Genomic DNA, 27,990 nt, shown 5'->3' with positions numbered 1-27,990 from the left:
TAAACAGATGAAAAAGGTTAAAATGATTACAGGAAAGTGATGAACAAGGAAGTGGAATAAGAATTTTGTAGACTTCTCTTATCATGTCTCTTGCATAGATACTTCTGGCTGTGGAGTACTGTACATGATTGTCTGTGTGGTTCTTTCAGCCCTGATGTGACTATGTTTCTTTCCTTTCTTATAAAGAGGAAGACTTAATATAATAACTACATTGTAATTTCTTATAATTAATTTATTCTTGAATGGACACAAGTATGGAGCACAACTATCTTTGTGGTCAGTAGGAAGAGAAATGTTGAATTCACAAGCTGTGCTTGGTAGCAGAAAGAATGAATTCAGTCATCATGTTACTTTAAATGTAACTTTCAAGAATATTCTTGCTTGCTTATTTCCAGACATAGGCAGGCAGACATAAATTGAGCAACGCTGTGCAACACCCAACGTAAATATAATAAACATGCACACAAAAAAATGGTCTGAAAAGAGGGATAGAAATTTGAGAGAAGTGGTATATGTGCAAATACAAGAGCATTGTCCTGCTGTAACAAAGTATTGTCATATATAGTGAAGAAATATATTGCCACCACTTTCCCAACAATCTTCTTTCCTAACCAGTCTAAAGGCATAGATGCAGCTGCCAACTTGATGAAATAAAAATTTGGAATGCTTTTATATTGTTACTCCAAGGAAAAGCTCTTTACTGCTGTATGAGGAAGAGAGGGCAATAAGTTCTGAGCCACCATTTTAATAATTTTATTTTTCAGTTTAGAAAGCTGTAGATAAATTTTACAGTGTTGCTATCTAAAAAAGGCAGACTTGTGCTTTTGACTGTCACTGGTAAAGCAGTAGGGTGAAGAGAACAAAGAAGATCAAAGAAAAGTGAGAAAGTTTATTTCAAATACATCCATAAAAATAGTGGGGTTTTAAAATTTTATTAACAATGACCTGAATTAAGCTTAACTAATTTGGGTCCCAATCTTGAAAATAATTTCATGCATGTTTAACCTCAATCATGTTTGTTGTCAGCTAATTACCTCTGTTTACAAACTAAGCGTAGAATGTTTGCAAAATGAGCACAATAGAAAAATTGATAAAAACCACAGATATGCTAATGTGAAAAATCAGGCAGGCACAAATTATAAATATTATTTCACCTTTTAGTACTTGGAAATTCAAGAGATGCTAATTCCATGTCTTTTCAGCTACTGTTGAATTTGATGAAACCTCTTTTTCACCTGAAGGAATAAACTAAAAATAACCAAACAACGCAATTGAAAGTTAATGGAAGAATACTGAACTTAAATTAACATTGCAGTAAATTATGGAGACCAAGTAGATTTTTGGCTTAAGACCAAATGTTGTTTGGTTTGGCAAGAGTTTTACTGGTGCTTGGCTTAATGCTGGCTATTTGAATATATATTGCATTAAAGTATTGAAAATAATTGAAGTACTACACACAAAAAGATTTAGTATCACCATGGCAATTAGCTATAAAGTATTCATAGTAATGTCCGGTAAATCACAGTAATGTAATTTAAAATCCAAGGCAGAAATCTTAAACTGTGACTTCTGTAATAATTTTTAGTTAAATCAGGTTTACACAAGTAAAATTTTAAAATTGCAACACCAGATAACCCAGGTGAAAAGCAGGACCAATGATGGTGATTCTCTCCCAAGTGTTACCTTCTTGGTAATGGAGAATGTTTTTTTTTCCTGGGGTGGGGTATGTACTGTTTGTAAATGCTGTAAAGCAAAACGACAACTGAAGAACAGAGACACTGTACATTTTGCCTTTGAATGATTGACCTCTGTGGAAATCATGCATGTTAAACTGCAGATGCAAGCACATAATGCATGTCAAGGTCGCTGCTCGGTGGCACTGCTGGCACTGCCACACGACTTTGACAAAAATCCTGCCTGGGTTTGTATTCTTTCCAAATTCCTAACCTGAAAGTTAACTTGTTTCCTGTTGGTTTATTTGGTGGGTAAGAGCTGTATTGGTGAAAGGACCTTTCACTTGGAAGTGAGTTGGAGATGCTATTTTAGGTAGACTGTGGTGCAGGCTGTGTCCCATATCGGTAGTTCAGAAGGAATTTTGAGCAGACCCAGCTGAAGAGGTGAACAGCCTCAACCTGGAAATTAAGTTTTCCACTGCATATATGCTCATCTACTTTATTTCCTCCTGGAACTGAATAAACACAAATTTAAGTTCTCCCAAACTTGAAGTTTTTGTAGTATTTCAGCACAGAATCCAGATGCAGCACAATTTGAATAAATCAGGTTTGGACTTGTCAGAAAAGAACTGGAAATCAAGCCTCAGCTTGGTTTTGAGTCCATTAGTGTGAATCCAAATGATGTAAGGGAGGTTTTGGTTGCTGTTGATAAGAATTCCCATGAGTTTTAATTCTGCTGAATTAATGTCTGGTATATGTGATCTGAATGAAAGCAATCACCTGTTCTTGCTGTGTTGCCCCTTCTTTGATGGACCTGCCCCTTAGGTCACGGACCTTTCCCTGCCTCTGTTACCTCTCAAATGGGAAAAGCAAAGCAAACTCATCCAGGAGAAATAGAAGAAAATAGAAGATATGCAAATATAATTTATTTGATGTACAAATGGCAGTCTTGGAGTGTTCTTTGTTAGAGAAAAGAACAGTGCAAAGCCAAAGGGCAGAAAAGTCATTAGAGAAATTGTATGTTAATTCCCTAGGTGCTCTCTTAGCTCCTGGAGAAGTTGGAGCTCCTCCAACATGACCTGGGCTTTGGGTTACTGGGTTTCAATGCCCAGGCTGTTGTTTATTATCTCATTTTCCAATGAGCATGGCATTGCTGACAATGGGGAATTTTTTTCTGAGGATGATTTTAGAGAAGATGCTGCAAAGTTTTTCCTACTCTTCTCCTCACCTGGGCTCTAAACAACACTGCAGGGAAGCAGCTGCGATCCTCATTCTCTTCCCTGCACAGCTCCTCCATGCTTGTGTCTGCACTTTTATTCCATGGTGCAACCCCCAGAAGCTGCAGCTGGGAAGGACCAGCAGTGGCCAAATCCCACCAGTGACATCAGACACCCACGGTGTGACTGGGAGCTGGTGTTTGCCTTGTTCTCCCCATGCCCTCAGCAGAGGCAGCCGACCTGGACACCCAGCAAGTTTGACTGGGCTTCTGTTTGGGAAAGGTCGTGCTAACAATGGGCACACACTGGGGCTGTGCTCATGTGACAGCCAGGGAGAAACCTGCGCTGGGCCACAGGGAACCCTCAGTTTTGGGGCAATGAAGGCGGCTTTGTTTCCAAGGAGAAGCTGTTGTTTGTCCAGCCTGTGGCTCGAGGTTGCTGCTTGTGTGTGATGGAGGGAGCTTTGTGCTCCTGCCGGGCTGTTTGCATCCCCTGGCAGTCATGCCTTCAGTTGCACATGGGCTGTGGAGAAAAGTCCATCCTTCCTGCTTGCAAAAACATCAAATTACACCTCCTTTGCTGAAGAGGGGCCATTGTGTTCTGAGCTGGCAAATCACCCGGTTCAAATAAGCTTTAATTTCTCATAGGACCCTATTGTTATCCTGTGGTAAAAGCTGCTGTGGGAAATTTCCATGATAACAGTGCAAATTTATGCTCAATTCTTTCTGGCACTGCCTGTGTGGTAAACACCATCAGGAGCAGGGACTGTCCTGCCGTGGCTGTCTGGCCATCTCCTGCTACGTGGTGCTTTGGTCCTCCCTGGCCCGACGGTGGGATTTATTTTCTGTATGTTTTGTGATTATCTGTGTCTGTATGTGCTCATCTTCTTCCCCCAGTTCACAGTGTGGGAGCATGAGGGCTGCACTGAAGGATGAGGAACAAGTTTTGTGTATATGTTCAATATCCTGGCACAGAACAGATTCCCTGAACCCTGGGTAGTGCTGAGGGAGCAGAACCTGGTGCCTTGTCCCAGGTGCAAGTGAGCCCTGTCATCCCAGCCATCCCTGCCACTGTGCCTGTCAGCTGGCACTGAGAGCCCCATGCTGCAGCCTGTGCCCTAATCTGACCCTGGAATCTGCTGTTCCACAGCCACTGCCCACTGCAGGCACAGGTAATGCGCTAAACTTCCTTCTGAATTTAAATTCCCAGCAGGACAGCCAGGTGGGCATGCTGCAGCAGACAGCAAAGGCACGTGGCAGTGTTTGCCTGGCTGGCTGGGAGACCTTGCTGTGGGGCCAGACCTGGCTTGTCACTGTGGGGAAGGGGTCCCAGAGCTGCTCCCAGCTCAGTGCTTCAGGGGGAAGAGTGAAATTGTAGTTTTGAGCATCCATTGAAGCAATCTTAGCGCTTTAGGTGTGTAAACACATGCACACCATGCAGCTTATGTTTTAATTTCAGTGTGCAGTGGTTGAATATTTTCCCCCTGCAAATTTCCTGGGCTTCATTTTGACTCCATGGTCCTCTCTGTCTGCAAAAGGTTCTGGCAGTTCTTCACCATATAAAATTACATCATATGTTTCCATTTTAAAACTTTATTGCAATAACTTGTAAGAAGGGTTAATTAATTAACTGAAATACTTCTGTGCCTTTTTCCTGTTAGATTTTTTTCATTAGGTTACAATCTTATCTTTCTATTTGATTATTATTGTTAGATACTTTTCTGTCTAATAAAGAGTCAATTTTATTGCATTGCAACAAAAAGGCATAAATTGCATGGGCAAAATAATGTTTCTGAGACAATTCTGAATCCATAAGCTTCTATTTTAGTCTTGTACAGGAATGGAGGCAGTCAAACAATTTCTGAAGTGTCATGTAACTTTACATTTCAGAAACCAGTGACTCAATAAAGTTTATTTAAAACATTTATTTTTATGACTTACACAAATGCCTTTCTACAATAACTTCCTATTTTTGATTCAAAGATGCAGAGAAAGGGGGTGAAATCTTTACATAGTTTCACCTTTTGTTTCTTGGTAGATGTTAGTTGTGAGACATTCTGGAAATGCTTTACCATTTCATTTCTGAAGTGCAGCCTGGAAATCATGCTTCAATGTCTGATAAATGCATGCTCTCCATTTTAAACATTCTAGACAAATCCTTTTTAATGTTTTATAGCTTTCTTTTGCCTGCATAAAAACTTAAATGTTCCTGGCTGTAACTTTGTTCCTGCTTTTTGGCATATTTTTGTTAAAATCTTAAATCCGTGCAGCCTGGAAAATCACTTTCTTACTAGGAAAACCAACGACTGTGCTTTTAGGTTTCTGTCTTTATTTTACAAAATCAAACTCCCTTGAACTTAGCCACAGTTGAAGTTTTCATTTTACTTTAGTTGTCCTCTCCTTCTGTGGCTTGTATTTTATGGTTTCAAGTAAAATATAAAAGAGATTGGCAAACAAAATCAAGCAAAGCTATATATTCTAAAAATATTATAAATCCTCATTTTTAATAGTTCTACCCTCAGGAACTCACAGTGTGGGCACTGGCACAGGCAGCCAGATGCAGAGATACTTGAACTCATGCTCCACATGAAGGGATAGAGTACATTTGCATGGGGATGTGAAGGCTTGTGGATCTCCAGGAGGTGAAAAAGCCATGCCAGTGGATTGTGCAACAAGGGGAGAATTCTTCTCCATGTCATAACTGCATTCTTCTGCACTCCTTGCAGCATTCCAAATGCCTGCTTGAGATAATGGTATCTTCCTCAGTGCTGCCAGCTCAAACCCCAATATAAATTCTTACCACTTTTCTAAATTCTTTGGTTTAAGTAGCATGCTTTACCTTCATCATACATGGGACTGCCTTCACCAGCCATCCTGTGTGTGAGCATTTCAAGGGCAGTGTGGGACTTATCCTGAGCTCTTTTGCAGCTCAGCAGGAAAGAGTGAGTTAATTGTATTTAACTACCTTTTTACCTTCTTCTGTATGTTCCAATCTTCTAAGTGCCTTGGGTTATTTCCAGAGTGGTCACTCTCCCTGTCCCACAGGTGTGCTTTCAGAGGCACTGCAGTGGATGGAGACTTCCTCTGCAGACTTCAAAGAGTCTTTTAGAAGCCTCTTGAAAGTTAACCACTTGGTCTCTTTTACAACAGACTTTAAGTCCTTTATGATTGCCACAGTTGTTTTTTTATTTTTATTTTTATATTAGAGGGAAGAAACAAGGGCATGGACAGGATAAACATCTAGTGGTAGTAAAACCTTCAGATAATTTAACTTCCATTATTGTTCTATCTGTCTATTTATGCACTCAGCAGAGGCAATTAAAGTGTTAAAAACTCTCATTACATTAAAGTCTTTGATTGTCCTCTCAGCTTTGGTCATGCATGGAGAATGTAACCACCTCCATTTCATGCTGATGAAGTCTTCACATCAGCCTGTGTTTTATGTATATGCAAATCCCTACAATCAAGCCAATTAAATATGAGCTGCACATTCAACATCCTTTGCGGGGTGACCTGTCACAGCCACCACACTGATAGCGGCTGAAGCTGTCATGTGCTTTAGTGACTGGGAGAGTCACATGGGAAATGTTGTTTTTTAATTGAAAACTCATTTCTCTGAGTTAGAACTGCAGTTCAAAAGATTTCTCGTGCTCACTGGTGCATGTGTCTCACCTTCACAAGTCTTTGTTTTGTGGATTAAGTCAACTTCCTTCATTTGATGATAGCATAGGAAATATTTTTTCTTGGAATATCTATTTTTTAATTGAAAACTCAAAATAAGTAGGTCATACACAGCTTAGTGTTTAGAATGCTTATATATATATATATATATATATATATATTTAAAAATACACTGAATAATTTAGTTGTAAGATAAGATGAAACACAAGATGTCAGGGGGAAAAAAAAAATCTCATTACCTGAAGTGTCATCTGTGAAAGCTTTGAATTGCTTGTCTTTTAAATTACTATCTTGCAGCTTCAAGAATATGTTCATATATAGAATGAAAATAACCTGCTAGTTTAGATTGCAGATAAAGTGTGTGATTAATATGTACTTTAATTTATATTCTCCTTCATTTGCCAGAGATAACCATGCTAGTGCTTTGCATGCATAAACAAGAATCTCACAAATGGAGCAGGAATTCCTGTGCCCAACTTGTATGATTTGTCTACTTGCTTTATGAAACAACTGGGCCCAAAATGACATGTGTAGCATATGTCTCTTCAACTCTCCACTTCTTGGAAGACTGAAAGTTTGAATCACATCATCTCCAAGGAGAAGGGAGACATTATTAGCTCATGGAGGAAACCTAGAGAAAACAGACTGCTGTTTGTTTCTGCTCCTTAAACTGTGTCCTGGAAGTTTGACATCAGTGTCCACATAGCCACCTGACTTTCTTTTCACCATTGACCTCACACATGCTGACTGATAAGGAGAGATGATGGAAGAGACCCGAGGTGACAACCTTCCTTTGCACTGCAGGCAGTACCTGAGATGCAATTAGCAGTGATTCAGCTGAGATCTGATGGGGGCTGCAGGCTTCTTGGTGAGACTCCCTGGTCAATGGCTGTTGATCTTTATCCATTTTAAGGAGAATATGAGCCAGTGCTGACAGCAACTTCTGCACTGTGCCCCGGGCTGGAAGCAAATCTGGTAGAGGAAAGCAGCGAGGAGATCTGAGAGCTCCACCACAAGAGCTGTAGTGCCTTGCTGAAATCATTCATCTCAGCAGCACAGCCTGTCTGTACAGCAAGAACCCAGCACAAGTTGGGTATAATGTCCCTCTGCCCTTCATAGAGCCTCCTAGTTTCTGAAAGTGAGGGGCATAAGTTGTTCTATGTCTGGTCCATCATGTGTCTGGACCTTCTTTTTCAATAGATACATTTTTGCAGCCAATCTTCCTGTTGCTCTGTGGAGTGTGCCGAAGCAGTCAGTTCCATATGGGAGTGATGTGCCATGTAGAAAAGTACTGCTTTATTCAGTAGATTTAAATCTGCTGCTTAATAGTTATCTCCTATTTTATTAAATGGGAATTGTATTGCCATGTATCTGCTATTTATGATTATATGGAAATCTCTTCTGCCTCCTGGAGGGAACACGTTTTCATAGACTTTCAATATACAGAAGTGTTTCAACAGATCAGTTCACCCTCACTGTCTGCCTGACACATCCTCTGTGAGGTGAGGTGACTCTCACTAAGTGCACTGCAGGATGGGGCTCACCATGAATTTACTCGATGATGTAGGTTTGAGGTTCTCCAGTCTCTACTAATGATTGCTGCTGTTTGCTTTTGGCCTCTGGTTATCTTTAATTATATTTCACAGGCTTAATCCCAATAATTCACACATTTTTATCTCCTTGAATTGCAGTGGGTATGTTGTTGCATAAAAGAGATGAGTAAGGATGGTTTTTCCTGTTGTTTTAATATTCTGTTGTCTGACTGTGATGTTTACCACAGCTCAGCATTTAACTCTCTATGGAGGAGATGATTGAATGCAACCTCTTGGGATAGGTCCTTCTTTCCCTCAGGGAAGACGTGAATATCACAAATGTATTTGTTCCTATAGCTTTCCCTGGACAAAAACATGAGTGAGCTGGTAATGATATGCAACTAACCTTGCCAGGACTACAGAAGAGCATTGTCAGGTATTAATCAAAATGATCACGTAGATCATAAAGATAATCGAGGAGTCGGAGGAATTGTTGGTCTTTGTACTTAAAAGTATGTACAGTCTCAGTCCAGCCAAAGCGAACAGGTGTTCTGAAGCTGCCTTTTTTACACATACAGAATAAGCTGTTTGTGTAGCCTGGTGACCTATGAAAGCAAGAAAAAGAGAATGCAGAATCTATTTAATTATCAGAAGGGAAGAAAAACATCATGCTCTGGAAGATTTTCTACTTTTTTAAAGGGTAGTTTGATATTATGGGTAATACAGAACCTGGAGTTCTGCATTCAGTTCTCATTGCTGCCATGGACTGCCTAGGTGACTTCTGGAAGTTACACTTACTTTATTTCCTCATGTACTAAAGTAAGTATAACATGAAGACGTGGTGCCACGATGCTTTTGGTAATTACTTACTATATTACATAGAAACATTTGCATTGAGATATTGTTACTGTCTTATACAGAATAGCAATGCAAATCATTCTGAGCAGTGGCCTCAAACTGGAGGAGACAAGGGCTACTGCATATCTTTTCTGAATGATATTTGGGTAGATGGATGTGTGGAACCTGTAATTTCCATGGCTTTTGCAATATTAGGTGTTATGTGATTTGAGAAACCTTTTTACCTAAGCTGCATCACCTGTGCCAAATAACATATATACATATATATGTGCATGCAGGTAGGAAACAGGTGAAATACTTCCAGTGTTAGTTGCTTTAGGAAGGTAAAATCTCAGATGCTGCTGCTTCATAAAGTTGTCCTTCTATAGTATCGGTTTCTGAAATGAACACATATCTATAATTACTTGTAGTGTAGTTCTCTCCTTTAAGGAATCATTTATTTTGGTTTTTAATTTTTTCTGACTTTCCCTCTTCTTTCTTTGGAGCACAAAAAAGGAAGATGTATGTAAAGCAGCAACTTGCCATCAACTTGCCTGTGGTTGGGTGCCAGAGAGGTGGGAGCTTGGGGATAAATCACCTTCCTTGATTTCCTTCTTATGAGATAAAGTTGTGATGAGTAACATGCCAAAGCCTTCTGCACCAATGACAAAGGATTTCTTTGATGGGTTTGTGAAATATGTGGAAATGTCTGTTCGCTATTCAGTGTTTCAATTACTTTATTTTATATTTAGTAAATGCATCCATCTTAATGTGAACACAACACTTCTGTTGTTAGTAAATGTGGGAGGGGAGTTAGAGCGGTTCCCTTGTGTCATGTGGTGGTAAATCTCAGATTATAAATCTCAGTATTCACTCTGGAACTGCAACTAGAATGCAATAGTAATTTCTGGTTTTTTAGAAAGAATAACATAAAATTGTATAGAGAGATTTACACAGGAAAATTTATTCACATCACAAAATTAAGTCGCATTTTCCAAGCACGTTAGCATTTATTTCTGTGAGAGTAAATTACAGATGCAAGTGACTGCACAGCAGTACTCAGAAAGCTGAGCTTTCAGAGGCTTTTTTTTTGAGTCCATACTGGGATTGCTGCTTGCAGAAGCAGTGGCTGAAAGAAGAGGAAGTGTAATACTAAATTAGGTCTGTAAAAATGAGAACACAGGCAGCCTACATGTTGTCCAGTGTAATAATGCTTTGCAACCTTGAATTTTCATTAACAATAGAGGAAAAGTGTTGTTTGTTGAGGTTCACAGATCTGAAATCCATCTCCTTCACTCTTCTGAACTCTCTACCCATGGGGCTCTTTTTTTCTCAGCCACAACCAAAGACTTCATCCTGTGTCTTGATCTTCGTGTCCTGTGCTCAAGGAGGGAACAGCAGCAGAGTTGTGCTCTTAATGTCTTTCAGGGACCCTGCTGCTGTCTACAAGTTTGTGGTGAGGGGAAGAGGAGGAGCAGGCACTGATCTCTTTGTGGTGACTGTGACAGGGCCCAAGGGAATGGCCTGAAGTTGGGTGAGGGTAGGTTTATGTTGGACATTAGGAAAAGTTCCTACCCCCAGAGCTTGGTTGGGACTGAACAGGCTGCCCAGGGCAGTGGTCACAGCACCAGCCAGCCAGAGCTCAAAGAGCACTTGGACAATGCTCTCAGGCACTTGGTGTGACTCCTAGGATGTCCTGTGAGGGGCTGTGAGTTGGACTTCATGATCCTTGTGGGTGCTTTCCCATTTAGGATTCTGTGATTCTGTGGTTGCTTCTCCCAGTAGGGCCTAGGGTAGCCTACAGGAGTAGGCTGAAGGATTATCTGCCTGTAGCTGACAGAGAATAGGTTAAAGCTAAAAGGAGGAGCTGTAGGTAGTCCAAACGCCATTTGGGTGCCAAGGTTATATCTGGGTTCCCCATGTCCCTCTTTCCTTCCTGTCCTAGAACACAAGGTAATTTTATTCAATTTTTAAGTTTACTATGGATCTATATTATGGGCTTCCTCTATTTCTTGACAGCTGTACCAGAGGCTTCCCACTATTGTTTTACTTATTTCCAGTTATTATAAATAATGTATTAATTGATTATGTACTCACATACTTATTTAAAATAAATATATAATACATATATTGTTATTAATGAATATATGTTATTTTCCACTCATTTCAGATAGCCAGTGCAGCCCATAGCTTTGCAGGAGCCTGCATCCCAAGTTTTACCAGGATCTGTTAGTCCTGTTTTGGTGGGGTAGCCAGATAAGTAAGTAGCTTGCTTAGCTGAGAATCTTTCTAGAATTTACCAGTGAGAATTGCTGGAGACAGTGTAAACACTCTTGGTGGGAGCAGTACCTGCTGAATGCACTGCTGAAGATCCACCAGTGTGTTAGCAATGCCCTGCATTCGCTGTGTGAGGAGAGAGAGCTGCCAAGGTTCCTGATTTAGGAGGGAGATGAAGGGGAGAAAGCGTCACAAGGCACTCAGATTGCTGAGGTGTGGCTTCATGTGGAAACCTCGTGGTTGAAAGCAGTGCCTGCCTGCAAGTTTGGGTGTGGAAATCCTCTGTAAACCATGGTAATAACATCTCTGGGACCCACTGAGGCTCCATCAGTGACTTGCCAAACTCTTAAACGAAAGCAAGCACTGCCATTTTCTCTAGGACAAAGAGGTAAGGTCAAGAAGAGGGGACTCTGTAAAGTTGTGGGTGGTATAGTCCTGAAAAAAGTGCTTTGAATTGACCCTTATAGGAAAGAGAATTCACAAAGTGACAGTGTTTTGCAGGAGGAAAGGCAGTAGTGAGCTTCAGACGAATCTGTGATACTCTTTGGCCAACAAAATTGCTGAACTGAATTTCAGGGGTGCGTATGTGGGTTTTACGTACGTATGTCAATGTCTGTCCCACTCTGTGATCTTCAGTTGTAGTGTTAAATACTTTGGCTGAATTAGGGCAGTGATTTCCCTTGAGAAACACTTTGTGTATCCCCTTCTGATCATGCATAGCAAGCATCCTTAATATCTTACATCTTTTCCTGGTTGGTGTCCGCCTGATCCCCTATGAAAGAAATTAAATGAGCCCCTTGTTATGCTGTGAGAAAGGAAAAAGAGCAAGCACTGATGTAGCACATCTGATAATCCCTACATGTGCAGGCAGAAGGGAACCGTGGCCCTGGTGTACCTGGACAAAACATGGGCTTGTCTTTCTCTGAGGCCATGGCAAAGGTCATTCATCTGCCACATGGAAAAACAGTCGTGGTTGCTCTCCAGTGACTCCATTGATATATAGTAAAAATTAATCCAGTCACCTTTTTGATTAGGTGACCAAAAGACAAATAAGCTGAGCTGCTTTTTTCCCCTGTAATTTCTTCATACATATGTATGCAGAGTGTAACTTCTGAAATAAGCCATTATGCAGTGCTTGACTTTGCAAAAACTTGTGATTTTTAAAGGGGCTGTTTGACATACAGCTTGCATAGGTTAAAGAGTAAAAATTTATACACAGCCTGAGGTATACAACTCAGGGCAAGTGTTTTTTCATGGTGGAGGTAAAAATGCTTGTTATTACACATTATTTATATTCCAGTGGTACTTAGAAGCTGCAGAGAAAGTGCTGTACTAGGCTCTGTGTGTCCTAATATGCTCTGATAGTGCACCTGAAACTACAGAGCAGGTCAACACTACACAATGATGGTTTCTGGGTCAGAAGTAGTCAGTTTTGTAAATTAATGTCATTTGAAAGAAAGACATTTCATTTCAGTGTTTGTTCCTAGGAGCTGTAAGCTGTACATAAGCCCTTTTGGCAAATGGGAACTTAACCTAATAAAAAAAACTGTAGTCAATATATATATTTTAAAAATTTTTACTTGCATCCTGGTTGTCCATGTTCCTTCCCTTAGTCAGCCATAACCAGCAATGGCTCACTGGTAAACAAAGATACCTGCAGAACTACTTCTGAATTTGCATAGATTTTTAAAAGCATGGACCACTCTTACCTGGACATGCCTGTAGAGTACCTATAATCACAACCCAAGTTACAGCTTTAGTATGCTCTGGTGTTTTGAGCCCTTGAAGAATTTATGAGCCTAAAGAGTTAGTGATTGTAAGTTGTATCATAATTTTTGTGTGAAAGAAGTCTCAGATATCTTTATATAAGGCATGTACCTAAATATCAGTGCAAATGCAAGTTGAAAAAGGAAGGATTTATTCCTCCAGGTTACTGAGATGGGTGCTGATTTCACTTTGGCATTCATTGATACAATATTTGCATTTAATTTTTTAAGTAATCCTATATGCATGCAGAACTCTTGTATAGGAGTTACCCATGTCTAAAGAAATCAGCAAATATTTTTGGTGTAGAGGCTTGACAACATTTCTTTACAAATTTAAAAGGAAACTGTCTTCCAGCTTCCTAAACAAAAAGTAAATGATTTTTATTTTATATTAATATATATATATATATATATACACATATACAGTATATATACACAGTGTATATATATATATATGTACAGTTTCAAAGACATAAAGAAAAGGAAACTGCATGTGTATATCTGATTTAAAATTACAAGCCACTAAGGTATTTAGAAATATTTATACAGTAGCCACTACCTTAACCACTTTTTGGAGACAAGTTGTAGGGAAGAAGTTAGTAAGAGTGTGATGGATGTGATGTTGTTTTTCTTTTTGAAAGATTTGCAACAGAATCCTAACAAGAAACAAGTAGAAAGAGGATTCTTTTTTTTATTAGCTGAAGTCTGCTTTCTAACTTGGATGAAGCAAAAATATGTCTTTGTCTTCACAGTTACTTCAACGCTTTTACTCTCCTGTGTTTAATATTCTCAAATGAGATAGGTTTAGACTGATGTGGATGTTCAAACCTTTCTGCTTCAATCCAGAGAGCATTCTGCGGTAGCATAATTTTGATTGGAAAGAACCAGAGAAGTTGTGCTATCCTGGAAAAAATGTGTTTTTTACATCAGTAAGTAACTAGGCAGCCAAGGGAAAAAAGAGGGGAGCTACAAAGTAGAAAAAAATCCAACAGAAAAACTCACTCCTAATGATGACATAATGATTGATGGTACTGAAATTGCAAGCTTTATAAGGAAGGCTTTTAGCAATATAGAAATAAATGATGCATATTTTTTTTTTGTTTGAGAGTATGAAGTAGTCCAAATATGTTCTGTGTGTGATATATGGGGTTTTATTTTCCTTTTAAACCTCTGACCTTGGAGCACCTTGCTATAAAAGCAGATCTGTTGAGTTTCCTCAGTTTAACATAGCTAATCTCTACGTTTGGGAGCTGATAAGAGGTTGTAAAACTGGCTCTGGGATAAAGGTGTGTATTCAGAGTTTTCAAGCTGGAGCAGTTGGGTGAGAAGAGAGATGTGAGTGTGGGTGTCAGTAGTTGGGATAGGCGGGCAGCGCTGCACAGAACTGGCAGCTGGGAGCCGTGGACTGGGAGCACTGGGAAACTCCAGGCTGGAGCGTGATCCAAGTGTTTCTCCCTTCACTACCACAGGCCTTGCCTTACCCACAGGGGAACTGGCCTGTGGCTGTGGTAGCGGGGTGAGAATGATGAACAGCACAGAAAAAAACTGTATCTTGAAAATCTGGAATTAATTATATTGCAAGGAGGAACTGACAAGAGTGTGTCAAATAATGAATGCTGCAGAGAAGGTATGTCATGAACTCTTCATGGCAGAGGGTAGGGGGATATTTAAATAACTTTAAATAACTTAAAACTTGGCAAATTCACTCTGAGTGTAATTACATTGTGGAATTAATTCTTCATTGAAACTCACTGGGGCCAAGACTTCAGCAAGATTCAAAACAGGGTTCCAGTTTTCCTAGGGAGCCAAAAGGTACTCTGAGCTGTGACAGTGTTTTTTGCAATGTCGTGCTTGGAGGTTTAGGTGAATCTCTAATAGCTTTTGATACAATGACACTGTGAGGAGAAAGAGGATAAATCATTGACATTTTCTCTTTGAAACTTTTTGCCTTACTATGTCCTCTAAGTAACTGTATGGGCCGGGAGACTTGAAAGAGCGTTGGAAGGGATCCAGTGTGACTGTTCCTCCATTTTTGACACTGGATGGGATCCAGTGTGATAATTCCTGTGTTTTTTACACTTTTCCATCCATGAAAATTAATGTCTTCAGACATCCAAAGCATGACATTATTAGAGAAGTGGCAGAAGCCTTCCTCTTCAGGAAGACACAAAGATGATGCATTTTTTCCATCTTCAATGTACAGGTTTTCAGATACGACTCACTATTTAAATTGTATAACTATTGTGGGGATCATGTTTTAGTTAAAGAAAGCATCTGATTCTGGTTTTGCTGTTCCTTGTTTGAATTATATAACAAAGATTGCAGTGAAAACTGAGATGTTCTGATGGGGAGGTTGGCTTTGCAGTGCTACCATGGTAGGAAGTCATAGAGTAGTGATTACATCAGATGGAAATGGAGAGGAATTCCTGTGGGCCAGACAGTGAAACTTCCAAAGTGTGCGCAGAGGGGAGCAGCTGCAAGGTCTGGTATCAGCCTTGGCCGTGGAAAGCCTTAGCTGTACTCAGCTGATCCAGGAGGATGTTAGAACGAGCACTAGCTGAGATTGTAGATGATTAATAAATGTAAATTAAAAAAAGCTTATAAATCTTGTGAACATTAAACAGCAAAGGGGTGATTGAACATGTTTGCAATGCAGCTTCATGGTCTGCAGATCTGAGTGAGGCTAGCCAGTGCTCAGGTAGTGTGTGGACACCTGTGAAGCAGATCTGAGCAGCTGATTTGCAAGGCAGAAGAGAATGTAGATAAGAATGAAGATCACTGAAAATGAAATCGTGGCACAGTCTAGCAGCATCATTGTCCATTGGAAAGAAGAGAGGAATGAGTCTGGGTAGACTTGCAGAAGAAAATTAAGGCGTGGTTTGGCCTAATGTTTCAGGTTTATCAAGTAACTTCTTAAGCATCACCAAGTCCAGGAGCTGCTCTGAGCAATGTCCTGCTGTGCCCATGTGGATTCACAGAGTGTGTTTGGATGTGTGGATCTCCTTGTGTAGGGCAATGGTGTACCTTCAGCAGGTGTTTCATCTGTGGTTTTGTCAGCTTTAAGTGGACAGTTGTCCACCCACGTGAGGCACTCAGGTCAGCAGCATTTGTGGGCAAGCAGGTGCCTGAGGAGACAACTGCAGGACTGAGGATCTTGGATGGCAGTACAAGGCCAAAGGCTGATGTGTGATGCTGGTCACATCCATTTCTGGTTCACATGTGACCAAAAGCAACCTGGTTGGATGGGCTATCTGAATTGTGCTGAAAATACAGTGTTTTGTGTATATTTGTGTAAATCCTACCTTAATTCTTGATTTCTTAGTTTCTTAAAAGATGGCTGTCTTCCCAGGCTCTGCTAGTCCTATTTCCCAGCTAGGACTTAATAATGGATTATTAAATCAAGTCTCTTGTTGGTTTCCTGCATGTTAAGTAATCTTTATTGGCACTTCTAAAGTATAGCTGTATTATACATGTGAAAGCAAATGGAGTGCTGGGTTTTGTAAGGTGTGTTTACTGGTGTTCCTTCGGTTCTCAGGCTGGCATGTCTGCCAATTTACCTGTGGATCCACAAAATAAATAAGCCACATTGGGAATTCCTGCAAACTGGCAAATTAACAAACATTTGTGATAATAAATAGCTAGTTTTCACCACAATGACAACTGGAGAACAAGAGCAGAAGAGTATACTTTGACATATTGATACAAACATGCATTCATGGGCTTTCTCAAAAACTTCTAAACCACAAGCCCTGTCTGTGAAAACCAAACTCAAGTGCTGAAACTTGTCATCATGGAAAATGGCCTTTGCAAATGCCTGCCTGTTAGAAAAGCAGGTTTTGGCTTCTAGCACAGGTGAAATTGAAGACTCCTCAGTAAAATTTTGCTTGCTTTTATTTTAGTAGGCATAGCTATGATTTAATTCCAGCTTCTTTTTGAAAAGAACTCTATATTGCAGGAAAGAACGAAACAAGGATGTGAAATTAGTGGCTTCTTTTGGGTTGAAATACTTTATTATTTTTTGAAATATGAGGGAAAAGGCTACAGAAATCACAGAATAACCTCATTAACGTATGAAATAAATCATGAACTCAAAACTCAGGAAAAAAAATGCTTGCACATCTGGCTTACAACAGCAAATTTCCATATCTTGATCAGGAAAAGTTGTAAGCTGGAAATGGAGAAAAAGAAGGATGACAGTATGAAAATCTGATTTTCCAGCTGCATGGAAGTGTGTGCTGTGGACCTAGCAGAGGCTTGCAGATTTCCAAGTATTTCACAGGCTCTGGAGGGCAATAATTCCTATGAGAACAGCTGCTTTGTGCCAACGTCAGTATGAGCTGTCACATTAGGTCTGTAATAATGTTACAGACCTTTAGGAGCCTTCAGAGGTGAACAACAGCAGGGGAAAAAATGTAATTGTCAAATACTGTGAAACCTGTGGAGAACAGGGACATCGATTGTGTCTTGAGGTAATTGAAGGAATGCAAGTATTTTTCCTTTCAAGTTGTTTTGCAGGCTTAAGAGGGTAGGATCTGAGTCAGCCTTTGGGTAATAGGAGTCCTTGAGTCAAAGGATGCATATTTCCAGTGCTTCATAAACAGTTTGCCCACATAGCAGGAGAACAGCGAGGTGCTTTTGGGCTTTTCTGTTCCTTTAGTAACGTGCTAGGGATTGAGTTGAGTAATCAAATGATGTTAATTCCTCTTTCTGTCTGAGGTCCTTGTGGAACAGAGTGGGAAAATTGCATGAATGCATTTTAGGTTATTTCTTTTTAAAGTGGAATTTCAGTACTTTGGTTCATGCAGAAATACCCTAGTGACAGTTTTCAAATGTAGTTTTTTTGCATAGAAAAGATGAAGTGATTTGGGTCTCTTATTAACATGAATTGCAGTTCATGTATTGCAAAGGCCTTTAAATTGCTGCCTGTTTTGTCATATCTGCCTGTTGGATCAAATAGACTGTCAACAAAATTTTATCATATCAACCTAAATTGCATTTGCAGGCTATAAAATAAGGATTAATTTTTCTGATTTCTTGAGACCAGAGACAGATTTCATTTACTCTGCATCACCAGGATAGGTAGATCACTTTGCTCTGCATAGATTTTCCTTAGTTTTCAGGCCTAGATTTGCTTGAAAATCTGAACTGTTTTTTTCTTTGAACTGTATATTAATAGAAATGAGTGTTTAGTTTTTTTTCATGTTAGCAGGAAAAGAAATACTTCCAGGAACTGTGCTGTTTTGGAAGCCTTTGTCTTTTTAGAAACAGTTTTTGTAGTGGTTATTATATATTAATAACAGTGGAACAAAAATTTGCTGAAATAGGCAACTAGATAATATCAGCACTGGAATGCTAAAAGCAAAAATTAAAGACAGGAAGGTAAATTTAAACTTGATAGAACACAACCTGAATTGTCTTTGATAAGGTAGGTTTTACAAAACTGGCTGATCTCTTGCTTTTTTGAGGTAGTTCACTTTTTTTAGACAAATGAAGTTTGTCTACCAAGGAACCAGGAAAGCCAATTGTATAGGATTAAATGGAAAATATATATTTTGAGTTGAAAAGATTGAGATCAGTGAAAAAATTCCCCTAGAATGCTGAAGGGGATGCTATAGCAGCTTGGAATAATAAAAAAAAACCAAACCAACAAATGACTGCAGCTAAATTTAGTTCCAGATGAGACTCAGTTCTTCCTTAGAGAGTTTGACAAGCTCTTCTGCAGTACATGGGACTCAGTGACCCAAAAGTTGCCCTGTACTTGTCTGACACCTTTTAAGACCTCCTGAAGGATAAAATTGGCAAAATGGGATGTTACTTTTTCCTCAAGTGAAAATGAGCTGCGAGGTTTGTGAATAAAACCATTGTCCTTCCCTCCACAATGCTTCTTCGGGGAAGGCATCACTTCCAAGTTGCTCTGTTCACTCCCCAAGCAGCCTCTGTGGTCTGTCTCACCAGTCAGCAGTTCTCCACTGGCCTTCAGTGGGACAGAAATAAAATGCGGATGCTCTGCTTTGGGCTAAAGTGAAGTACTGAGGCACAAAATGATGAACAAATTTCTTTGGAAAGACAGCCCCAGTGTTTATGTGCTATGGTACTACAGAAATTCCTGAGTGTGGTGTTTTCTGTCTCTAGCTGTAATATCAGAGTTACTTTTCAGCTGTGTGAGAGGTAGAACAGGAGTAACACCTGCTTAGAATTATTTGGACTGTGAAATATGCGTCAGAAGATGTTGATTAGATTCATAAAATGTACCTGAATGCAACCTCCTGCTGTGTCTAAGTAGTAAGTGCTCTTCCACTTAGTGAAACTGTGTTCCCAGGTGAAATAACACAAGAGTCCATTGCAGCCACCATAGCAAGAACCTAACTGAAAACCAAGAATAAATACTGTAGGAAGAGGTGTAGGCTTTTCTAAATTTTTGTGACTTACTCTATGTTTGGACCATGTCCAGCCTGTCTTGGACAAAATAAACCTGGAGAAGATGCCTTCATGTATAAGGGCACATGTAAAAATACATAAAACTAAACTTCCTTCCTCCTCCAGATTTGAAACAGTATCTTGCCTCTTAGATAAATCCATTGATGGCCATCCTTCAGTTCTAAGAAGGGAACTAGAAATGAGGTAGTTTTATTTTGCACAGAATAGTTAAAAATCTGCTGAGGCAGAGGATGTGAGTAGCTATTCAGTGTTGTTGGTAGAGTGCTCATCACTCAGAGCAAGGGTGTTCACTCTGATCTGCTGTTCCTGCCTAGAACAGTGTTGGACTGTGCACTGGAGGAGGTTGTTCCCTTTTGGCTGCTTTTAAAATGAATGTGTTTCTATTCTTTTGGGGGCTTTATGGGAAGGGAACAAGTTATTTCACTCTTGTTGGAAAGCTTGAAAAAAGAACTGGAATTACTGGGGACTGAAATGAAGGCAGCAGGAATGTGGGTTAGGTTTTTTGGGAGAATTACTTATCAGAACTTGGAGATGTCTGGAGGCTTCCTTGAGAACTGCCCTGTTCACATTCATTACCCTTGGGCACTTTGGGCTTAGGAGAGGGTTGGTTCTCAAGTGTTGGGAGTAGGAAAGCAGATATGAATGTATCTGGCTTTTATGGGCAATAGGCATTGATGATCCTTGATTGCTTGCTGCAAAGTTTGTGATAGTACAGGAAATAACTTATTTACTGAATTTAGTAAATCAAACACCATTTCAGAAAAAAAAAAAAAAAGGTGCATATTGCCATAGAAGACATTCATGTTCCCTTCTTCATAAATCATTATTTAAAAAAAAATTCTCAAGAGTCATATGTGTCATGTAGCAAAACACAGTGCACTAAAATTGCAGACCAGATTACTAGGCTCAGTGATCTCCCAAGTGATACTTTTTTAAAGACATTATGGTCACTCAGCACAGTTGTCATGGTAATTCCAGTCCCTGTTCACAACTACTTAAAACTTCTCAATATTCTTCCACAACCATTAGTGGTCTTCAAATTGTATAAAAAGGGAGTATTCCTGCTTCAGATTTCCCATGGTAGTTAAGATATCCGTGCTTTTCTCTCTTTGCATCCAGCTGTCAAAGTATGTGGAAATTTGCATTTGCATGAAGAGGTTTTTTGGGTTTTTTCCCCAGAAGAGGTTCTATTTTTACAAAAGCCGTGGGAAGAGATTTGGACATTTTGGCATTCTAATACTACAGTACAACTGCTCTAAAAACCTATTTTTAAAATCAACATAATGTCTTTAACCCACGTTAAGGTAAAATAACAGTATTTTAGATATTGTAGATAGAATCAGTTCTATTATTGACTAGCATAACTAATACCAAATACAAAAGCTTTGTGGTGAACCCATATCAATAGGGAGAATGCTGCAATACATCAGGTCAAAGCAGTTCTTCTTGTTTTTTTTCCAGCATATGAAAACAGGAGTTTTCTGTTCTGAATTGAAATTTGGGAAGAGATCTGTAGTCATAATGTGATGAATCAATGTACTAGGAGCAAAATTATGGATGAGGGATTGTTGATTTTTGGAACATTTGTGTTCTTTTCCAAGAACATTAACCCTATTGCACTTTTTTGGTTAAACTGAGTAATGTCAAAAGTAGTGAAAAGATGGTTAAAGGCACAAGGTTGCAAGCTGAATTACTTTCATAGGCTACTTCCTGGAGAAGTGGCAAAAATAAGAAATTTCACTATTAATGAATTTTACCATTTTACCTAGATATTGTAGGTTTTTCATTGTGAAAAGCCTTGAACATATTTTTCTACCCAGAGGACCAAATATGTGCACAGACTTGTTTGGATATGTGTTCTCAATTTTGTTTCATACATCTATTATATGTTCCTGCTTTAGGATTCCTCCTCCTCCTCCTACTGTAATATTTTTTCAAGGCATTTTCAGGACTGGGAAAAAATCGGGACACAAATTTGCAGTACACAGCGCGGCATTTATGGAAATGTCTGATTTGCTCTGAACTGTAAATTCTAAATAATGATAAGTGAAATTACTGCTGTAATTATCTTTCTGTAGGGAAAATTTTTAACTTGAAATATAAAGCCTGCCTATTAAATAACATTTATCAGGAATGTTTCCTTAGGCATAGATTTCAGAATTGTATTTTATTTTTATCTTGAGCAAGATCTGACTCTGCTCCATTTGTTAGAGACAGGGAGAATAACTAGAACAGGCAAATGCCTCATAGGCAACAGGAAAGCCAGTAGAGAGATGAAAGATGAGCTTCCAGCAGCTGCAGAAAGGATATACACTTCAAGGTTGCCCCATAAGCCTTATAAAGCAATAAAGGAAGGAAAACAACATTATGAAGGGTCCTAACAGTCATAAAATTCCAAAAATGGCAAGGATTGCTTTCATTATATAAAGTGTTCGTTAAAGCTTTAAATAATGAAATAAACCCTTGACACTGAGAATGGAAACCTTCACTGTTCAACCAGCCTCTGTTTACTTTACAATAATCCAGGCCATAAAAGTAGTGCTGTGCAAATTCCCCGTTCCAGGGGAGCTGGGGATGCCCGAGGACCACACATTTCCCCGGTTCCTGAGGCACGGGGTCTCAGCAGCTCCTGGCCCGGTGCCACCCCGCTGGCAGACACTGCTGCTCCCCAGCACGGCCAGCCCCGAGAAAGTCTGAGTCACAAAATCCCTGGGATTGTTTTAATTGGCTTAAATTAGGTGTTTTGGGGTTCCTTTTGGATGACTTCTCCCCTCTCCTCCCTGCCCCATCCCCCCCGGGCTTTTTTTGCCTTTCTTTTGAAGCTCAGGAGTATTTTGGGTGTTGGAAAAATGTGCTGAAGACTTTGGGACTAGAAAGTAAATGGGGAAACTCATTAAGAGGTCTTCTGGGGTTCAAGGTGAAGATACTAAAAAATGGCTTACATACAAAATTATTTGCTGCTCACATACTTCTTTAAAACAGTAGAATTTGAATTAAAACTAAGCACTTGGCTGGTTATGCAGCAGATACTTAATTTCTCTATCAAAAGAATGGGAAGAAAGTAAAGGAATACTTTCCGAATTCAGAAGACCTTGAATCTCTTATTTCAGCTCTGTTAAAATAGTTTACCTTCTCTGTTAATAGCATAATCTGTTTAAATATTTTCCCCTGAATTAAAACTGTCCTTAGGAAACATTATAAGCTTCTCATTGTAGACACACATGGAGCACTCTTCCTTATCTTTCACTGAAATTCATCCACTTTCTGCTTTGCTTGCAACAAACAGGAGCAAAATGTACCCTTGGGGGAAAAAAGAGAATTCAGATATAGGTAGGTAAAGTTGTCACTTTAAAAAAAAAATTGAAACAAATTGAAACCTTTAAGCTACAGCATAATCTCCTTAAAGGCACTTGAGCAGTACTGTAATTTATGGCACTGGTTCCAGTGAAAGTGTGGGATCCCATTAATTTTTCTGCCCACTGCCATAGTTTGCCATTTGTTTCTTCATCATAGTTCTGAGCAGTTTTCTAAGCTGCTACTGTAGTTAAACATCATTTTTAAAAGACATTGGAAAAGAAAATTACTCCTGATATATATTTTTGTGTTCTTGTACGTGTTACGTGATATATTTGTGGAGTTCTGGTATCTCTGTACTTGCACCCTACAAAATGAAATCTTTTGTCTCTTGGCATATTTTTGGGAGACCAGACAGGGAGACTGTCTGCATCATGAGTGGGAGAAGTAAATGACTCACAGTTCTCTTTATGAGGAGCTTTGTTTCATTCAAATCCCTCTTGCCAAGATGCTGACACTGAATTTGAGTCATCAGCAATAAACAAGCCGTACAGAAAATTGAATCTTTAGAGGGCAGAAAATCATGGGCAAAGGAAAGACACTCACGGCAAGCTCTGTGTTAGTCTGTGCTTGAGAGGAGTTATTGATTGCATTATTTCCCGTGGTGGATTTTTGTGCCTTAAATTAATTCAAAGTCCCAGCCAGAAATTTCATTTTGAAAACATGTATGTGTAGTGAAAACAGCAGCATCAGTCAGCCTTCGAGATCACAGAGTATAAAATTGAGTTTTCACTGCACTAAACAAGGTGATTTTGGTCCCTGGTTTTGTCATCAGCTTTTTACCTATGCTCTGTTGTGAAAGGCTGAGATTAGTAAGAATTTTTGGCATCTTCCAGGAAAAAAAATAGATGTGGTGAAATTTAGCTTGCATTGGGCTTTGTTATTTCTTTTTCCTCCTCTGTATAATGCAATAATTTTGAATAAATTTGTTTCATATATCATGGTAGCAGTTCTTCAGGACTGCATGTGTTGATTTCAGAAGTGATAATAGATTAGCTAATAGGTATTTCAGTTGAAAATGAAACTTTTTTACTATATCAACTCAAAGAATTTTACTTTTGTGAAAGCAGCACAGCACCTTATTTTTCTGTGGCACCACTGTTTCTAATCACTCTCAGCTTTGGAAGTGCAAATGCTTTAAAGAAGGGTAGAAATGCAAAGATATTTTCATGTGGAAATGTTTTCACATTTAATAACCTTCCCTTCAACAAAACACTAAGAAGTCAATAATTTGCTGATTGTAAAATGTGCCTGTTCAGTTTTGGTTTAAGGTGTGATTCAGTGCAGGACATGACATTCAGATGGATGGAACTGACTCATGGAGAGGCCCAGAAAGGGGATAGGATAATGGGAATGACTTCAACATTTGCAGGCATTTCTTGCTCCTCAAAGTGTCTTGTCCAATGTGGAGTATCCCTGGGGCTCTCTGTTACCTGGCATTCCCTTCTTGCTCGTGCCGGGTTTGTGCTGTGGTTACATTGCTCTGACCCACCTGCCCCAGCTTTAGACCACTGTCTCTGTAATGAGGCAGAAATCCAGCACTTTGGAAAGAGGAAAGAGGAAAACCCAGTAAAATTTCAGAGAAAGCCCAGGGTCTAATGCAAACAGTAACAGTTGTGGTGAGCATAGTCGAATGAACTTACACTCTGGCGCGGCTTTGCTAAATATAGCTGCAGAGGACTTGTTGTCTGCGGGCGCTGGTGTCGGAGAGCATTGCCATCTGCAGCTGGGGGAGCGGCACAAACAGGGGCACAAATCACAAATAAAAGAGATGGCAGTAGGATTACAGACTGCCAGAGCCCTGGTCCTGTACTCAGCTCAGCTGGGCAGCCTTCCTCCTTGGAGGGGTGGATGGTCTTTTGTTCGTGCTGTCCTTTCCATTGCAAACATGGAATTTTTCCCTTTTGTGCCTGGAGAGACTCTCTAAGACTTATTTCAATAGGAACAAACTTGTTTTGGTGAAAGAGGGTCAGTGTACTGCATGCTTGTTGTTCAGCAGCCCTTGGACAGCCAATTCTAAATATGGAAAAAAGCAGGGTTACATTTGCTCACTGTTGGTGCATTCAGGCTTGTGCACTGTTATCCCCTGCTGACCCTCGGGCACAGCACCACCCAGGGAATACACCTGTGGCCTCCCATGGTGGAAAAGAGCAATGTGTCCAGGGGAAAAAATCCTGGAGAGTGCTGATGCAAACAAGAGACCGAGATCCTTGGGTGCAGTGAAATGAATGCAGCCTGGGAGGAAGGGAGTGAGAAGGAGGGCAAGGGCTGGGGACCAGCTGTGGGATGAAGCTGAGGAGTAGAGCTGGACAGAGTGATTGGGAGCAGAGCCAAGGCCAAGAGCCATAGCAGCAGACAGGCAGGCAGAGCAGAGGCCTGCAGGGAGCTGCTCAGTGGAGATGCCACCTTTCAGCTGTGTGACATTATGCGATGGTGTCTTGTCCCAGCCATCGTCAGAGTGCCCTGCAGCCATGTGCTCCTTCTGCTCCTGCACATCCTTAGTGCTGGAGTCTTGTCATCATCTGTTCATCCATTAAACCCACTGCCAGCCTTGTCACCTGTGCAAGGAGATCTACATTTGCAGAGGCTTTGGAGACTGGGTAGAAAACCCAACGCATTCTCAAAGTCTGCTCAAAGGACACTGTGGGTGAGACCCTTTCCCCTCCTTGAATATGCTGGCTTTTCAAGGGAAGAGTTAGTCAAATACAGATACCAGAAATCCTTTCTTCCCAGGGCAAGAAAATTTAATTCCTGTTACTCTGTTGATACTCTCAAAAAGCCAAGACTAAATGCAGCGTTGCACTGTGGAAGAACATGAGCTGGGTGGACCTAATTGCAAAGGGGTTTGCTCATTAGATGATAGATGTAGAATTATCACATTCATTTGCAAAGGAAGGAAAGACATAGTCCAAAGGTCTTAGTATTGTGTTGAGAAAACTGAGTGAATGGTGATTTATGATAAGAACAGAGTTTAAGGTCACCTAACCTTTGGTGAGCTGTGCTTAGTATATTTTTAGAGCTTACACAATGAGTTCAATATAGCTTTGAAATGCAATAGTTTTACATATGTTGTAATAATATTTTAATGGTTAATGAGCTATTGTTTGTAATCTAAAGTCTGTCAAAAAACACAAATGAATATGAATAGAATTAATCCTGGTACATAAAGCACAGCACTTCCCTGGAGCATGTGATAGACTTGACTTATTTCCACCTCAAAATGGTGAAAGTGATACTACATTGAAAATTATGGAGATTTTGTATTTTCCTTTTGCATGTTTTTTATAATTGGTGACTTAGGAAATGATGGACAAGATTATAGAAAGTTTAGTGATTATTCCAAATTAATTTGCTGTTTGCTTCTGGAAATGGAAATATTTTCATACCAAATAGTCTCAAAAGCTCATTTTTTTGTTATTTTTTTGGTGGAGTCAGTGTTCTGGGGAAGGAGTCAGTATTGTTTCTGCTCAGAGTAATTCTTTAATGGTGAACTTCAAAAGAGTGAGTCTGGATACCAGTTTGAATAAAAGATTATTACTGACAAGAGGTAACACTTGATTTTTTTATCTTTCACACTTTGGTGTCAAAGAAATAGCTAGTTCCTGTAATTTGTTTCCATTAAAGATGATACAAGTTTATAAACTAGTGGAAGAAACTTCAGGGCAGGAATGTGTGCAGGTTGCATGAGCCATGTCTGGAATTTATAGATTGAGGTATTGATTTGCGTGTGCATGTAGTTCCATGTGAGTGGAAGAGTAACCAATAGTCAAGCACCTAGCACCTGTTGTTAATAGTTTGATATCTAAAATGGCATTGCCAACTTGCACATACCACAGAGGAGCTGTGATGCTCCTAAAAGAGCAATAGTAAAAGAAGAAATCAAAATTTTTACTCAGGTTATGTCTGGAATGTGTGAGACTGCTGTTGATGAGCACAGGAAGTCAACAGGAATTTGTTTAGCGACAGTTTTAAAGAAATTTTTTTTCACATTTTATGGTGTTCAAATAAAAACAAACACATTTTTTCATTAAAACATTTTAATGAAGTGGTATCTATTGTTACTGTCTGGTTTGTGAGAAGCTGATGCTTACAACGGAGAGGGAGCTTGTTTCACTGGCTTGAACACACGCCAGAAGTGTTCAAAATGGCAAGAAATGTGCTTGAAAAGTCAGTGGGTTTGAACTTTAAAGGCTTAAGACCTCTTGCCAAGTCTGCCACTTCTTCCCTGTGTAAATATGGGAATGTTATCATTTGAAGTGCTTCAGTCTTGCTCTCCTCACTTAAAAACACAGATATTTTAGCCGACTTCTTCTGTAGAGCAGTTTGAGATATGCTAGTGAAGGGTATAGGTGTTATTTTAAGGACTGTTTTTGAAGCAGGGGCGAGAGGTTGGCTTGGGACACTGGCAGAGAGGTTTGGAGAATTTTGCCTCCTTATTGCTTACTGGAACCATTCCCAAGAAAAAGTGTTTCAGCAAGATGTAGCAATTAAAGATGTTTTTATGTAGTTATTGATTTCAGACCAGCAGACATTGGTGCTAATTTAGCACCCATTTACCAGAGCAGCTGGGATTGAAATGAGTGTGTTATTCCCTTGGCAATTGGTGTCCTGAGGTAAAGGTTGAGCACAGGGATCGAAGAGCACAAACAGGCTCACGTTGCCATGTCCAGCTGGACACTACAGTCAAAGCTCCTCTTCTTTGTGTGGTTTCCACCCTCCTAAGCCCTCAACCTTTACCAATATAGAAGTCCATTGCTGCATGTGAGCTTTAGCTGCATGATGAGTTTCACAATAACAGATAGGCCTATTGAAAGGGCAGGGAATATGGTGTTATTTAAAAAAAAATCTTTGAATTGTAAAAGCTAACCCTCTTTTTAGTTTCTGGAGTAACTTATAATGAATACAAGTATATATGCATGTACTATATTCAATATTTAGCTCCAGAGTCAGGACTGTATCTCTGCTTTGCTGCCAAACTTCTCCCAAACTCTAAGAAGACTAAAAGTATATGTTTTGTTCTACATGTCTAATTATGTGACTTTTTTTTGTTAGAAAACTTTAACAGCAAAATGTTTTTAAATCTTTATATTAAAAAAACATAGCTTATGTGGGGAAGCTTGAGATGTAGTGAAGTGTCACTTCAGTTGAATTTAGGAAATACAGAAATTTGTTTCTAATTTTTTTTTTTGATACTTCAGTGGAAAGCCAGACAAAGA

The 27,990-nt window shown here is 39.6% G+C and overlaps 1 protein-coding gene across 6 annotated transcripts in view; it reads left to right on the top strand.

The window, feature by feature from the left end:
- DIP2C (disco interacting protein 2 homolog C) overlaps window positions 1-27,990 on the top strand; it is a 308,876-nt gene that overhangs the window by 136,320 nt on the left and 144,566 nt on the right. The gene's annotated exons all lie outside the window — the stretch shown is intronic.

This window comes from Parus major, chromosome 2 (genome assembly GCF_001522545.3).
Source record: "Parus major isolate Abel chromosome 2, Parus_major1.1, whole genome shotgun sequence".
NCBI classification, from domain to species: Eukaryota; Metazoa; Chordata; class Aves; order Passeriformes; family Paridae; genus Parus; species Parus major.
Note: the sequence above shows the minus strand (reverse complement) of the source record. Positions and strands in the feature narration are given on the sequence as shown.